General features: G+C 35.4%; 1 pseudogene; it reads left to right on the top strand.

Moving 5' to 3' along the window:
- Nucleotides 1-9,632: 9,632 nt before the first annotated feature.
- On the top strand, nt 9,633-10,450 carry LOC129509365 (thioredoxin-like protein 1; annotated as a pseudogene).
- Nucleotides 10,451-16,573: the final 6,123 nt, after the last annotated feature.

The raw sequence follows: 16,573 nt of genomic DNA, 5'->3' as shown, positions 1-16,573 counted from the left end.
AGACTAGAAATTTTGAAGAGATAAATCCACAGGATTGATAGTTTTAAAAAGTAATGCATTTTATAATCATTGTATTTATGAATATTTTGCCTGGTATTTTAAGTGTTTAAGAGAAAAGAACTAAATTTTTAGGTTTTGTGTTTTGTTTTTGTTTTTGTTTTAGGACATGGTTAGTAGACACTGTCAGCTTTCTAAAGAGATTATACCTTGCCTCTCAATGGTATAAGTTGCAAAGAATTTGCAACCATCTTTAATCTACCACATTAACTATATAAAAATATTCCCCAGAGACTCTTTCTAAAAATTTTAAATGTCTTAACAAGTTATTTTTCTATACGTAAACTATTTTATACGGCAAAGCTTAACAAATTGATCATTAATTACATTGCAAATAATGGTTAGTATACCTCTTCACAACATAAAAGTGCCAGAGACATTAAATAATCATAGCAATAAAGCAATTAACTTTACATTAGAAGAAAGTAAAATACAAAGACAAAGATGTAAAATGGTGTGAATGAAACCCCAGGGAGCCACTGTTAGGGCCATGCCACCATTAGTTTAGCTTTTTAAGAACTATGTGTGAGACACTGTACTAAGTGTTTTGTCCAGATTTTCTCATTTATTCTTCATAAAACCCAGTGAGGTATGTTATATTATTGTTTGGACAATTGCATGGTTGTACAATTGTGTATTTATAATTGTGAGGAAATGATAACTTGAATTAAGTAAATTGCCCAAAGTCAAAAGATTAAAAATGGCTGAATTCAATCCAGGGCTCTGGGACTAAACCACTAGGCGAAATCTGAAACCTCACAGCAATATGTTGAACAAGGATGTCTTGAGCACCCTCCTCTATGGTAGTAACATGATTAAGGAAGTTTCTGCTTTGTGTGTGTGTGTGTTTTAAAATTGACTTTTTCCTATCAATATGTGGGTCCTTTCTTCCAGTTCTTTCTTGAATAAGAGATTCATTGAATATATTTAGTGCTTTCAATTATATCTTATACTTTTTAAGCTTAATTTTATAAAACTTTGAAATAATTATGTAGAAAAAATCATCCACTATTTCACTTTCAATGGTCAATCGTTATTTATACCTTCAGCTGCTTATTACCCTTCCTATATATGTTTTCTACATTGTTTACACTGCATTTACTATTTTGTCACCTGCTTTGTATTTTTGTTTACCATGTAATAAACATGTTCTGCTGTTATTGAAAACATTTTAAACAACATATTAAACATTTTAATATTAAAGAACACCTCAAACATATGCAAAAATAGAGTGGTATAGTGAACCCCATGTATCCATTATGCAGCATCAAAATAGCTAATAATTCATCCAAAACTATTCCTACTCCCTTTTGCTCCAACTCCTATATCATTTCATCTAAACATTACTTTCAATATTTGAATGTTATTCAATCTCATCATGAACCATATTTTCTTAAATAAAAAATTCTAGTTATAAAGTTGAAATCTTATCATGATGTCCTGACTAGATTATCCGCACTGTTCTATGATTATATTAAGAAGAAAAAAATGTATTTGTGCTCTTATGAGAACATCTGTGCCATATGAAGCTTTCTCTAATTAACTCCCATGCTACTGCTGAATCCTCAACAAAATTCTGTAACATTTACATGACATATTGACATACCAAATATATCAGGTTAATGAAAAAGCAGGCTCTGGAATTAATCACTCTTGAAACCATAAAATCACGACTAGTAATTTTGAATACACACAATAAATTGCAGACACAGTTGAGGGTTCTGAGGCAAGCATTAGAGAGTGAACACACCTTTCACCTTAAAATGTTAACGGCTCTGCAACGTAAAATCTTTCTTTTCATTATAGACTCAATTTGTTTTAACCTTCCATTGGCCCTCACCTTTGCCCCAAATAGTATTTATCAGCCTGATTTATATATTTCTTGTCCACAAAATGAAGCTAGTGAAAAATGCTTGCCCTCCAAATACTGCCTCAGAGGCCTTGCTAAAATTCTCTCAATAATCTTTACATCAGCAAAAATAATTTTAGAAAAAAAAGTCTGTGTGACAAGAACTAGGGATTGTTTATGAGGTAAAAGAATGTCTTAGAGCCAAATACAAGGCCATCGGGTTACGTTACCATAGGCTAAAGTCTATCAACAATTCCCCTTAAAAATCCATTTCTAAAAGGTTTACAGCTCTGCTGATGTGGTTTCCATGGGTCCCAATCTGACTTAAAAAAAAAAAAAGTGTGATCTTTTAAATTACATTTGCCAATACATTTGGGCTGAGGACTTAACGAAAAAGGACAAAAGTAAAGTATTTTACTCCGAAGTATATTTACTCTTTCTACATTAATTAACTTTTTTCTGCAAATATGTGCACATTCTAAGGTTTGAGATACAAATTTGGAACTATTTTTGCATTGTTGGCTCACTTTGCATGTAATTCCCATCCTTTCTCTCTCTCTCTAGTACACTAGGTACATGGATGTTAAAATTGCACTCATGTCTCATATATTCACCAGTGTAATTTATTATTTTTATTCATAAATGTTTGCTCCCATTTATTGAATGCTTACCATGTGTCAGGCACTTTACCTCAAAGCTTCACCCCACAACCATGCAAGATAGACTTTACTACTCCTTAGGTTAAGTGAACTGAACTTCAGAAAGATTAAGAAACCGGCCTGTAAACACTCAGGTATTTGGGTTGTGGAAGAGCATAGTTTGAATACAAAGCCAATCTATTCTTGAGTATTTTCTGAATAGGTAATAGAAGGATCTTGTTCCCATCATGTTTGTGTCCTTCAGTCACTTTGACTATTGATATAATAAAATACTATTAATTTCAGTTTTATCATTGGCCTCTTTGAGTGGAAAACATAATTCAAATAAGTATATTAAACGTCTTTATTTACAGATAATACAAGTTAAATTTAGAAGCATCTTTAAAAACTAGTGTAGCCCAATACAAAAACAAAAACAAAAACAGGTTTTCTTATTCTTTCAACATTTTGGTTCTAAATCTAAAACATTCTGTATCTTTGTCCTCTGCCAGAGACATGGAACTTAGCATCTACCATCTGAACTCTTAACATCCCATCTGCCATGTCTAGAAAATTAAATCTAATTTTATAAAAACAAAAATAATTTTAGCATCATGGTGATTAATTATTGCTTTTAAAACACTATTTCACTTAACCTTTGCTTCATGACTTTCTCTGTTTGGGTTCGTGGTTCTTGTTAAAATACTTCTTTTCATGGTTCTTTTTAGTGGAGCTCTGTGGGCACCAAAATCCTTCAGTCTCTTTATGTCTGATATATTTTGATTTTTGTCATGAGAGTTTGGACGGGTTATAGAATTTTAGACTAACAGCTATTTTCCCTCAGCATTTATTGTTGCTTTTGAGAAGTATGTTGTAAATGCAAGTGCTTTTTTCTTTATAAGTAAAATGTCTTTGTTAGGAAATATGACTCCAGAGGTAACTTTGACTAGGTTTTTCTTTGATATTCTGAAATTTCACTGTGATGTGTTTAGATGTAAATTTACCATATTTATGCTTCTTGACATTTGATTTTCATTTTCTATCTGAGAAAACAAATTTTTAAAATTCTGAAAAACACTAAATAAGTATCTCTTTTAATATGGCCTTCTTTCTTTTTTTGAGAGGGAAGGGGCAGCGGGAGAGGGAGAGATTAAATCCCAAGCGGGCTTCATGACCAGTGGAGCCTGACTCCAAGGCTCCATCTCACAACCATGAGATCATGACTGGAGCCAAAATCAAGAGTGAGATGCTTAACCGACGGAACCACCCAGGGGCCCCTTAATATTGCCTTCTTATCTACTCTTCTTTTTTCAAAATCTAGAATTCCTCTTAGGCATTTGTGAGCACTTCTCTTTCTGGCCTCCATGTCACTCTCTTAATTCTGCTTTCAAATATTAAACAAGCATTTTTATCTTTCTATATTACTTTCATGACTACCATTCAGTTTTCTAATTTTCTATTTATCTATTTTTGTGTTCATTGGCTTTTTTTATGTCAATGTCAAAAATATTTTTTTATTCCCAGGATTTCAAATTGGTTCTTTTTTTTTATTATTATTGTTATTCATAGCCACTTTTTTTCCTGAAAACTTTTCTTCATCTTCTTTTTAAAAATAAATATAGAACATTTTTAAATCTCTGCTAAAATGTCATGTAGGTATAGTTTTTAGACTGCTGTGTTTTTCTAATTTCTCAGGCAGGAGTAAACTTCTTATTTATAAAATGTGTAAGCTATCTTTCATGACCTTGATTTTCCTCATGTAGTATAGAATTTTAGTTTGTGATATTGTTCTAGGTTTTTCTTCTTAGCCGTTTTTTCTGTAAAAATTTCTTCACATCTGGTTTTTCAGTTGTTTCTACTCGGCAGCTTTCCGGTGCAGCTGTTAGGTGGGTGGTTTTATGGTGAATCTTTGTTTCCTTCCTCACCATATCCTCTCTCTAGCTCTTCTTCTAACAATGATCCACTGAGATAGTGATTTTGGTTTTGAGTCTGACTATATCTTTTGGAAATCTAAACAAGATAAAGATGTATTTATTTTTTTTGAATTTTTTAAGTTTTTTTGAATTTTGAAATTTTTTTTATAAAATTTTAACCTATTAGATTAAATTGGAACAAAAATTCACAAACCATCTTGAGCAGAAATTTTACAGTGACATACTACTTAGAATCCTAAGATCACATAATGTCATGAGAAAACTTTCATTGTGTAAAAGAAGTTTAAATTCAGAAAGGACAAGGAACTTACATGATGCCACACATTTGGTGAGTGGAACATAGAAACTAAAACCAATTCTCTAGACTTCTCACTTCTCAACCCCACTTATTTAATCCTCCTTGATCAAAATACTCATTGACTTCTGAGAAGACTGATGTTTTCATTAGAAGAAATAGTTGTGTTAAAGTATCTCCAACTATAGATTAATAGTGGTGCATAAGACTGATTTGTCCTATACATATATTTATTTAGTTCCCGTAGAGCAAATAGTTTACATGGTTTCTACTGCTAAAAGTGAGAGATTAAAAAAAAAAATACAGACTCCAACACTTGGCAACTTTAGGCCACAGTCTAGCCTGACAATAATTGCCAGAGATGATAACTACTGTGTCCATTTAGATGGAACATTGTTGTTACTTCTGTGTTCCCCATCTAGCTGCCTTATTCATTCATACTGCTCACCTCTCCTCTGAGGTAGTGATCTCTGATCTCAACACTCACGGTGCTGTAACACATCATTGCATTTTCATGTCTCTGCTACAATGGTGCCTTATAAATATTTACTATAAACACCTTATTATTACATATTAGTTTTATCAGATTAAGTGCTTTCTAGCAAAGCAAAATACTTCGTAGCAGACATTATTTTCTAGCACCCAGGGGAGTCCTGGCAGGTGCAGGAATTTTGCAAAGTTAGAGAGCATGAAAGAGAGCTTACACACCTGGGGAGCAGATGCCAAAGAGTTTAGGAGCCAGGCAAAGGGAGAACAGAGAGTGCTGATGGTGTGTTTCACTTTATTTCTAATAGTGCTGGCAATTACCCTATAGCCTTTGCTCTAGTACTGGGCAGTAGAAGGTCTTTATCATCCTCCTGCCCCTTTCCCATGAGGGCACAATTACTTGTGGAACTCGGGGTCTCTCTAAAATTGAGTTCTGGGGCTAAGAGAAACTACTTTAAGCCTGAAGGTCCTCCTCATTTGCCCTCTGTACCAATAGTGCTGTCCCCTTATTTCACTAGGGGTAAACTGAGTGTTAAGAGGAATTATAATACACATCAGTCAGCAGCCAGAAAAATACCACTCCAGTGGCAGCTCTTTAGAAAACTGCCCTGTTTGTTGTAGAACTGATCAACAAAAAGACCCCCCCAAATGATTATTTCGTCTTTGTGTGTGCATAACTTTTCTTAAGACTTTACAATTACTGATCTATTCTTTAGCAATCCTGGCCATACATCCAGATTCTAAATGCCACTAGCCAAACCTAATAGTCGTTTGAGTTTTCTACCTCCTGGCTATCTTTAGCTCATGATCTTGGAAATCACCAGGCTGAATTACAGTATATTTTTGTATTTGTACACATACAGAGATAAATGTCCCCTGACATCCAGTAATATTCCTCAGAGAGTGCTTAGATAGTATGGAGTACAGTGTGGTAGAATTTTTCTTCATAGCTTTTGTACTACACTGCAAACTATGCAAAAGCCCCCATTTGTTTGCTCTTATGGCATCTTAGGCTGACGTCCATTGTGAGGCTCACCAAATGTATTTGTTTCCTAGGGCTACCATGACGAGAATCCCATAGACGTGGTGCTTTAACAACAGAATTTGACCAGAGCTGAAGGTAGATGTTTAACTGACTGAGCCACCTAAGTGCCCCCTAAATTACTCTTATAAATTCCAGATCTAGCCATATACTCAGAGATAGGTGAGGGGTATAATTTTCTATTTAAAATGAGTGAGGGCAGAAAACAACATGAGGAAAGAAATAATGAGAAAACATGAAAGGATAAATGTATATTGGGAGAGGCTGTCATTTAATTATATGTTGGTTTCCATGTCAGATAAAATAAGCCATCATCTATACCTTCAAAGTACTCCTAACTAACTTAGGAACAAATATGTTCAAGTACTTAGGAATCCGTAGGAATAAACTATGGACAAAGTCGTAGCAATGTGTAGGATTGTGTCACAAGGATTAACAGAGACCAAATTCCATTGCGGTCTTAAAAAATGGCTGTGGGTTTTGGTGAGCAAAAGTGGTGACTTCGTTGAGGACATTGGGTTAGAGTGGGACTTTTAAGGATAAAAGGGGGAAAAACAGCACAATTTAAATGATTTGTTCCAGAATTTGGAAATCATGGATGGTGAAATTATCAGGAGGCAGTTGAAAAAAGAAAAACCAGCACAGTTTCGTAGCACAAATCTTGTAATTATTCTACTGACTAACATATTACCTTTTTAAAAATGTTCTTTCAGCTGTGAACAAGGAACAGTCATGAACATTTCAATCATAACATAAATTAAGTCTATACAGCATAAGCTTCATGTTTTCACTGGATAAATAGCTAATTAGTCATCACAAAATGACTTATCCTTCTGTCTAGCTGGCATTGGAGTTGAAGTTCTGAGATTTAGGTCATGCATCATAAGGTGATGGGTTCCCCCACCCGATAATAAGCAAAGGAGAAAAAGAAAATATAGAAAAACGTATCAGATGTTTTCATGTCAGTAAACTATTACTCTAAGCTCATACGAAAATTCTCATTAGCTTAAAATGTGATAATTGGCAAGTACTTTATGTCACTTTATCCTATACACATTCCATCGTATTGCTTAATTTTGTTCTTATCTTTTTAGCTCTAGGTGTTGCTTCCAATTCTTCATCATCCAATGACAGTTTACATTGTCTTCAACAGAAAAATCAGCCCACACTTTAGGTCCATCTCTTGGAAAATATGTGTCCGTCCATTGATGTTGGCTGAGTTTCCTTTTTTTTTTTTTTTCCTGACTTGGCACAGTTTACACTTTTCTCATGTCTATTTTAGGGGATATATGTCCTAGCACAGAATGCAAATTAGGAGTACAGAGTGTTCTAAACTAGTTTCCATTTGCATTTATTTAATAATAGATTATTTTTATTGCTTTGAGTAGTGTATGAAGTATTCCTTGGAATTCAGGTTTTACATTGATTTATTATAGTTTTTTTCCAGACTTTGTTATAGATGATAGTAATTAAGGTTATTTTAAATGTTTTACTAAAGGTGTATTGCGAACCAATTAAGAGATAATTAGATTCTAAGTATTTACTGTATGCTTTCCTATAAGAAGTTGGAATCCCTTTCTTCAGGATGCTGTTCCTTGGAATGTTGAAACTCAGAGTGATTCCTTATCCTACCTCTTCTCTGATCCACCCCCCAACCCATTCTCTGCCTTTGTATTTTAGGTGGGGTCCAAGATGATCACCCTCATTCATGTGTCAGGTAGCTTCTGGATGGATTTGCCTAGCAGCGGGTATTATCAGGAGATTGGAAATGAGAGAAGGAGAGTCCAAGGCTTGCCCCCTCCTTCCTCCTTCCTTCCTTTCTTTTTTCCTTCCTGTCCATCTGTCTTTTTTTCAGTGGTAATTATTTGTGTGTATGTGTGTGTGTGTGTGTGTATGTTTTTAACTTTTGTTATTAAAGTATGGTTAACATACAATGTTATTGTCCAAGACATTTCTACACCTCTCTATTTGCATCAAACAACATATCCATCTGTACCTGTGTTCCTGTTCCTCTAGGAACAGTTCCTTCCTCCTGGTGAGATAGGCTCTTTTGGGTACCAATAACCCCATCTATTCCCTTTGTCCCAGCCTGTGTGTAGTAGCAGCTTCTGCTACTTCTAATCTCAGGGTTACCACATTTTCCTCTAGCTTAGAGTCCCAGGTGTATCTATTAAACCAATGTCACTTCTGTTTTAAATACTTGCAATACCTGGAATCTTTTTCTGGTTGGATCCTGACTGATTTATTCCATTTCTTTTTTAATTAGCTGATGATTGGTAAAATCACATTTTCTCTTACTTATCACACAATCTCTGTTATTATTGTCATCATCATTGATAATGATTTCTGTGTATTGCTGTCTGCAGGGCACAGTGATCACTGCTGTAGTTGGAGTCAGGGATAAGAAAGACTAGGTCCAAGAGGTAAAAATGATAAGATGGAAAACAGAAATGTTGACACATTAAGGTTCTAAGTTCACAGATGGCTCAAAATATGGAACCTGTTGAATGAAAATACTAGTGGGGAGTACTGGAGCCTCTGATTTGACAAAGCTTGGGGATAGAATTTGTTTATTCATTCACTGATAATTATAGGCTCTAACCAAATGGCAGGGTCTTTGCTAGGCTCTAGGATGAGATACTAGGTAAGGCTAGGAACATAGAAGATGCAGGGGGGACTGCATCCCTTCTGGAGATTCTAGGAGAAAATTCACTCTTTGCCTCTTTCAGCTTCTAGAAGCTGCCTATCTTCCTTGGCTTATAACCTCCTTCCACCTTCAAATCCAGCAATTATATCACTCCAAGACCTCTGCTTCTCTGACTATCTGCCCTTACCTCTTCTACTTATAAGAATCCTTATGATTACTGAGTACCTAACCAAATAATGCAGAACAGTCTCCCCATCTCTAAATCCTTAACTTAATCACATATGCAAAGTCTCTTGCTATATAAGGTGACATCTAGACAGGTTTCAAGGATTAGGATATGGGCATCTTTGAGGGACTATTATTCTGTCTACCATACCTTTGCCATACCCCCGTGAAGCACTGGATGGTCACAATCAGACTTTGCAAAGGAGATTCTAAAAGCAATAGGTAAACCCCAGCTGAGTGCCACATGCCTTTCCTCCCCTCCCTCTCCCATGCTCACCTTCTCAGCAGTTCTGCTCCCTGGTGAACTTTGCACAGAGTCCAGAGAAAGACTCTCCTCTGTTGTTGCCTCCTCTGTTCAGGCCTTGGCCTTCAGGAGCCTGCTCCCTTGCTCTCCTGGGTCTTCCTCTCCTGTTTTGAAGCTGGTGGCATGGTGGTTGCCCTGCCGGCTTTCTGAGAAAAATGGCAGAGAAGCTAGTCAGCAGCTACCTGGATTTGCAGCCTAAGCTGCACAGCACAGGCTCCAGGCTTGCCATGGGTAGGTTTACCATGTGAGGGTGCAGCATTCAATTCTACAAGTTAACAAGTATCCACCGGCAGCTTTCTTGGAAGTAAGAGTGCATCAATGTCAGGGAATAGCTGCTACCAACAATATATCAGCAACACCAATATTTCTGTTTTTTCGAAACAAAGTGAGAATTGACCAATATCAAAGAGCAATGCTGTGGGATTAGAAGAAAAAAAAGTGAAGCAGTACTTAGAAAATGACCCCGGAAGCAGTAGAGACACAGATATTCCAAAAGGCTATGTGGATTTAGTGTCTCCTATTAATGTGTCGTGCATGTCTTAATGAAAGCAAAGAGCATGGGTTTGACAACTGTTTCCAAAAAGGCATGACTTTCTTGGAATCTGATTGTGATGAACAATTGTTTATTACTGTAGCATTTAATCAACCAGTTAAGCTCTATTCAATGAGATTGCAAGGACCAGCTAATGGTCAGGGGTCTAAGAAGTAGAAAGAAGTGACCAACTCAAGCTCTAGAACTAACAGAGGATAATATGAAAGAAGTTGGCATTGTCCCACCTTCATTATTATCAATCTTAATAGTGTAACTATAGTTGTTTGGTTCAATCAAGGTAAAGAAACAATAATTTTATATCTTACCTTTATTGGTACTGTAGTCCAGACAACAAATATGAATGACTTTAAACCAGTAGTTGGCAAAAAAGGAGAAAGCCACAAAAGACACCAGAAGACCATACTGCATTCAGGTTTATAGCTTCTGGATAATTGCTTGATTCTCCGCAGAGACTGTCAATATCCCATTCACTGCTATTACCAATAAATCATTGCTTTTGTTCAGATGTATCACTAGTCTTTTTATTGTAATCTTGATACATGCAATGCTAAATTAAAAGTCACTGGTTTTCCCAAGCTTTAAAAAAAGCAATAGCTAAACCCCCAGCTTTAAGATAAACTGGCAAAGTTGCGTTGTTTCCCAACACCCCTCTTTTTAGGAAAGAGTTTTCAAAATCAGAGAAGTAGCGAGCCCCCTTAGCAGAATTGAGGAACCACCAGTTCCTGGATAGTCAGTGGAAAACTTTTATTGAAGAACAACTTTATTGTATTTTTTTGGAGGATTTCTCTGAAATTCCAGTTTAAGTGACAGCAAATAAGTAGGCAATGACACATGGTGTCATTTTTTTCTAAGCAACTGGAAATAGGCGTGTGTTTTGTGTGAAATGAGGGCACAATAGTAGGTAGCTGTAGGATCTTCCAACAGTGGTTGGACCCACACATCTGAGACATCCCGTCCATACTGATAGCCATAAGTAGTGCCCCTTCATATACTCAAAGGACAATGGCAAATGCATAAAAATCCCATGCGAAAGGATATTTCTAGATTATGGCCTCATATATTCTAAGGGGACTCTTCCTAATATTCCACTGAATATTTTGAGGAGAAATGTGGAATTTGTAGGAGATAGAATGTAATCAAGAGAATTAAGGGTTCAGAAAGATATTCCTGACCAGAAACAGGGGAGAGGAATAGATGCCTGAAAAAGCCTCTACTGGGCTCTTCTTCCATGTGGGTCCTAGGATGTGTGAAGTGACCCCTAGGACTTCTTTGGGGACACATCCTGGGAGAGCAGAAGCACTTCTTTGGGGAAGGACACTCTTCTACAAACTTGAGAGTACCCTACATTTCTCAGGTCTGTTCAGGAAAGTTAAACCTAGTTTAAGTTTTATTTTTTTCATAAATATCTGTTATCCTCCCCTCATTCCATATGAGATTTCAGGAACAGCTCTAAGTTGCACATCTGAGAAGTTTGACTCAAATCCATTATCTAAATGTGAGATTGAGAAAAAACTGTTTAAAAAGTAGTGATAATGGAGGAGAATTGTATGGCCTGCCCACCTGCCCCCAGGCCTGAGTTCTTTTAATTGTCAAAATATCAAGATTAACTATTTCACAAGAATATTAAAGATTTTACATCTAGTTCCCAATCTTAAATTTATGCATGTTGAGAGTAGAGATCATTCATTTTTAACCAAGAAACAAGTTTCACAATAAACAATTTATTACTTTTTAAACCATGGTATGAGAAATAAGAGCATAAGGTCGATATTTATCAGCAATTTAATTCACAGGAACTGGTCTATTTTGAAAGAAAAATATCTGTTTCTTTTGTTTGCTAAGCCCTCTTTTTTCCAAAATCCTTCATATCTGGGAATGAGGATGTTTTGGGGTGAGACACAGCTGTCAATGCAATGAATATTACACAAGATATGTTCAATCCTTTCACTCTCATTTTCAAATTTATCATTTTTCAGTTGAAATAGATTTCTGTTCAACATTTTCCAGGACTGCATAAAGTAAGACCAATGATATTAGCTACCACTTATCTACCATGTGGCAGGCATTTGTCTTGTGGTATTTTTTATATTCTCAACAACCCAACTAGAGAGTTGATACACTTATCATTTTATTATGAAGAAATCGAGAATCAGAGTACATTTGTAGTAACTGAGTTGGGATTTCAACCCAGAGAATTTAATCCCAAAGCTTGTCATCTTTTAGAATGATTTGTTGTCTCTTACAAGGGATATCACTGAAAATATTCTTCCTGGGAGAGATGTAGTCATCAATGAATTATCCAGGAACTGGGACTGAGTTACACAGTTCATGATCTAAAGCCTACTTTTTCTCTTCTTCTGGCTGCATCCTTTTGTTCTCTAATATTAAACCTCTTTATCTTATTATTTAATCAGATTTCTTTAAACAGAATTATTTTCTCCTTTCAGGAAAAATGAGAACAATTCGAACTTAATCATCCAAAGTCATGAAGTATTCATAGCTGCACTTTTGCTAATAGAACAGAATAGAAAAGTATTCAGTTATAATTTTGCAATTATTGTCACCATATTTTTCTATTCATGAGAGTTTTTGAATATAATATATAGAGGTGACTATCCTGGGATCACAAATGTGTAAATGTGGGCATGGATCTAACAACTTCAACTTGTAGATGCATAGCAGAATTCAACAGATATATTATTATTATTATTATTATTATTATTATTAATAGATTTATTATAGTGTTCTCATTATTCTTAATCCAATCATATCATGTAGTAACTAGTAATAGAATTAACACTGAGATTATTATTATTATTATTATTATTATTATTTTTTTTTTTTTTGGATAGGAGGGTGGGTGCAAGCAGGAGAGGGACAGAGGGAAAGGGAGAGAGAGAATCATAAGCAGACTTCATGCTCAGTGTGGAGCCAAATGCTGGGCTTGATCTCAAGATCCTGAGATCATGACCTGAGCCAAAATCAAGAGTCTGACGCTTAGCTGACTGAGCCACCCAGACACCCCTTAGCACTTGAATTAAATGTCCTTCCCATGCCTGTTGTTCGTGTAGTCTTCTTACTAAAGCTCATTTATTTGCTAATATATTGGCTGGCTGCACATTTGAGCAATGTAAAGGTAATTTCCATACTTAGAAGATACGAAGGAGTGATCAAGCTTGAGAGGTTTCCAGACTGGTCACCAGTAGTCTCTCAGGAACTTGAGAGGAAGAAGGAGCAGGTGGGTTTAATACCTGAAATTCAACTTCAGACAAAGCAACTCTGCATCTATATAAAAACAGAATATGAAACACACACACACACATATATATATATGAAATTTTAAAAGATATATGTTATGTTATAATATACATTTTAAATATTTATAAGGCATCCATGTAGGATTTTATTTAAACAATGATTTTACTGCTAAAAGCATTTTTTAAAATTGGTTATTTTTGTGTATTCCATTGAAACTCCAGATAATCACTGATGCCCCAGGCACACAGCTACTAAACCTAAACCAGAACACACTTTTTTTTTTAAATCTTGCTCTTTCCTAGACTAATCGGTATTTGTGAAAATGCTTTATGAAATGTTATTGATTGAAGTTTACTATTTATTTTGAATTGCAAAAATACTCTTTCTTTTTCTGGGGATTGTACTTGGAAGTTTATTTATTTTTTTAAAGATTTTATTTATTTATTCATGAGAGACACACACAGACAGGCAGAGACACAGGCAGAGGGAGAAGCAGAATCCACGCAGGGAGTCTGATATGAGAAGCAGGCTCCATGCAGGGAGCCTGATATGGTACTCGATCCCAGGTCTCCAGGATCACACCCTGGGCTGAAGGTGGTGCTAAACCACTGAGCTACCCAGGCTGCCTGAGAGTTTAGATAATAAAATCAAATCCTTGGGACACCTGGGTGGCTCAGTGGTTGAGCATTTGCCTTTGGCTCAGGCCTTGATCCCAAGGTCCTGCATTGGGTTCCCCACAGGAAGCCTGCTTTTCCCTCTGCTTATATCTCTGCCTCTCTCTGTATATCTCTCATGAATAAATAAATAATCTAAAAAAAAATCAAAACCATTTCAGAGGATTTCTGACTAAATATTTTTTCCTAGGTTTATTTTCATATAAATTTTTTAAAAAGGATAACTGAGAGGGTAAGTCTTGCTGACTTGTTCTTTTATGCAGCTCAGATATGGTAAGATAGAGTTTTCCCAACCCAAAATAGAAGCTTGTATTTGTCAAGTCTGCTTTTGCTCTTGAGTTGTAATAATTTTTACAAGATGACATGTAGAAAAATCAGTAAGTTGTGCTCAGAGGGAAATTCTGTGTACAAGTTTTCTTTTATTTTTTACAACACATAGCCTATTTAAGTAAGTTTGCTTATTCTTCCAAGTAAGCAAAGTGTTGAGATGAAATATTTGTTTGACTGAAGGATTTAAATAGGTGTCTCTGTTTTTAGAATCCTTTCCAGGTATTACATGATGTGTACTTTAAACAGCATTTATCCTAGGAGAGTACCAAGGACTTCTTATTTACAACTAGAGCTGTTCTGATGCCTGCTATTTCTTGCCACATTCTTAAGCTTCCAACCAATTTTTGTGTTTCTCCCCAGAGATGCAAGTACAGAACGAGGAATGGAATATAGAAAAGAAAATAAATACTTGGTTTCAATATTCCCCTGACTTCTTTCCACTAACATTTATAAACATATTGAGATATCAAAATTGGAGATAGTACAAATAATAATAATAACAAAAATGGACTTGAGTCAGAATTTGGGTTTGAATATCAGTTTCACTATTTATCAACTGTGTGGTTTAGGGCAGATTTCTACATCTCTTTAGGGCTTTTTCCTCCCTTGTAAAATAGGGATTATAATATATATGTGGAATGGGTATTAAAATTCTATGTCTGATGTATAATGGGTATTCAGAAAAATCTTGACTGAATATGAATGTGATATTAAAAATAAAGGATCAGTTACCTACAAAACATTCTTTTTTCCCATTATGGATAGAACTAGAATAAGTCATTTCTTGGACTACATGAAGATAGAAATATGCACTGTTATAATTATCTTGGGAATGAAGTCGTAAACATATAGGACCAACATTAACTTTAATAGGATGGCTGATTTACCTACCATCCTAAGATAGGAGAGCATATGCTGAGAACATGGGCACTAGGACATGTAACTTTTGGCAGAGAAGTGAAAGGTCAAGAACAATATGACTTGGAACTGGTAGCCTCTCAGTGGCTAGATGCTCAGTGTCTTGGCAGCCAAATCTAAGAACATTAGTTATTTGGAAAGAGCGTACCAAAATTATGGACAGGGCCATTGAAAGGCAAAATTAATAAAAGCTTCAAGATAAATTATATTAGCTACTTGATTTTTCCCAGGTTCTACCTATGTATTGACATTTTAGATAACCATGTAGTAGAGAAACAGGACAGAAAGGGAGCAACATTTATTGAATTATGTGTTCCAAAAATCACGTTAAGTATGTTTTGCATGTAAAAGTAAAATCATTCTGTAAGTCATCTTCTGATTGTTAATGGAAAACAACAACAAACAAAAGAAAACAACCCAATCCTCTCATGCTATCAGAAGGATGCTATAAGAAATATAAGCTGTTTCATTATATGTGTATTTAAAATGCTAAGTAGCCTAAATTTTATTTATTTTCATCTCATGTCCATGGATTTAAAAATAAATGTAAGATCTTAGTGAATGAGAATCATAAGTGAAGTGGTATTACTTTGCTAGGGTTGCCATAACAAAGTACCACAGACTGGGGTGGCTTAAATAGAAATTTATTTTCTCATAGTTCTGAAAGCTAGAAGTCCAAGATCAAGGTGTTGCAAGGTTGGCTTCTTCTGAAGGTCATGATAGATGAATCTGTTCTAGGCCTCTCTTTTAGGTTTATAGATGGACATTGTTTTCCATGTGTCTATAAGAATACCAGTTATACCGGATTAGAGCCCACTCTCGTGATCTCATTTTAACTGATTTACCTCTGCAAAGACCCTATTTCCAAGTCATAATCACATTCTGAAGTACAGGGGCTCAATTAAGACTTTAATATGTGAATTCAGGAGGTGAGGCAACACAACTCAGCCCATAACAACTACATTCCTCATTTTTCTTCTTTATAATACCTAGTAGGAATTGACTTGGTTGTAAGAAATGCTCCATAAATATTCAATAATGATGATTCAATAACCCTGCCTCAAATATACAAAACAAAACTTTGTTGTCCTAAAGATACCATAAATATATAGTTTTATAAGTTAAGTCAAAACAGAAACCAACCACATTAGGATACTTTGGGCATTTGAACCAGGCCAGACCACAAAAGCTAATTTAGGTTTGAGGACTGGGATGGAATGATCACTCAGATACAGGGTCATTTCCTCTTTGGTTTACAACCAAACCAGAAACATACAATTAAATATATATACCAAATCAAGGCTACAAATGAGTCGACATGGCTCTCTGTCACCTCCCTTTATTCCCACCAAAAACATGCCCA

Source organism: Nyctereutes procyonoides, unplaced genomic scaffold, assembly GCF_905146905.1.
Source record: "Nyctereutes procyonoides isolate TBG_1078 unplaced genomic scaffold, NYPRO_anot_genome, whole genome shotgun sequence".
Classification (NCBI taxonomy): domain Eukaryota; kingdom Metazoa; phylum Chordata; class Mammalia; order Carnivora; family Canidae; genus Nyctereutes; species Nyctereutes procyonoides.
The sequence above is the reverse complement of the archived record's forward strand: the minus strand, read 5'-3'. Positions and strand labels throughout refer to the sequence as shown.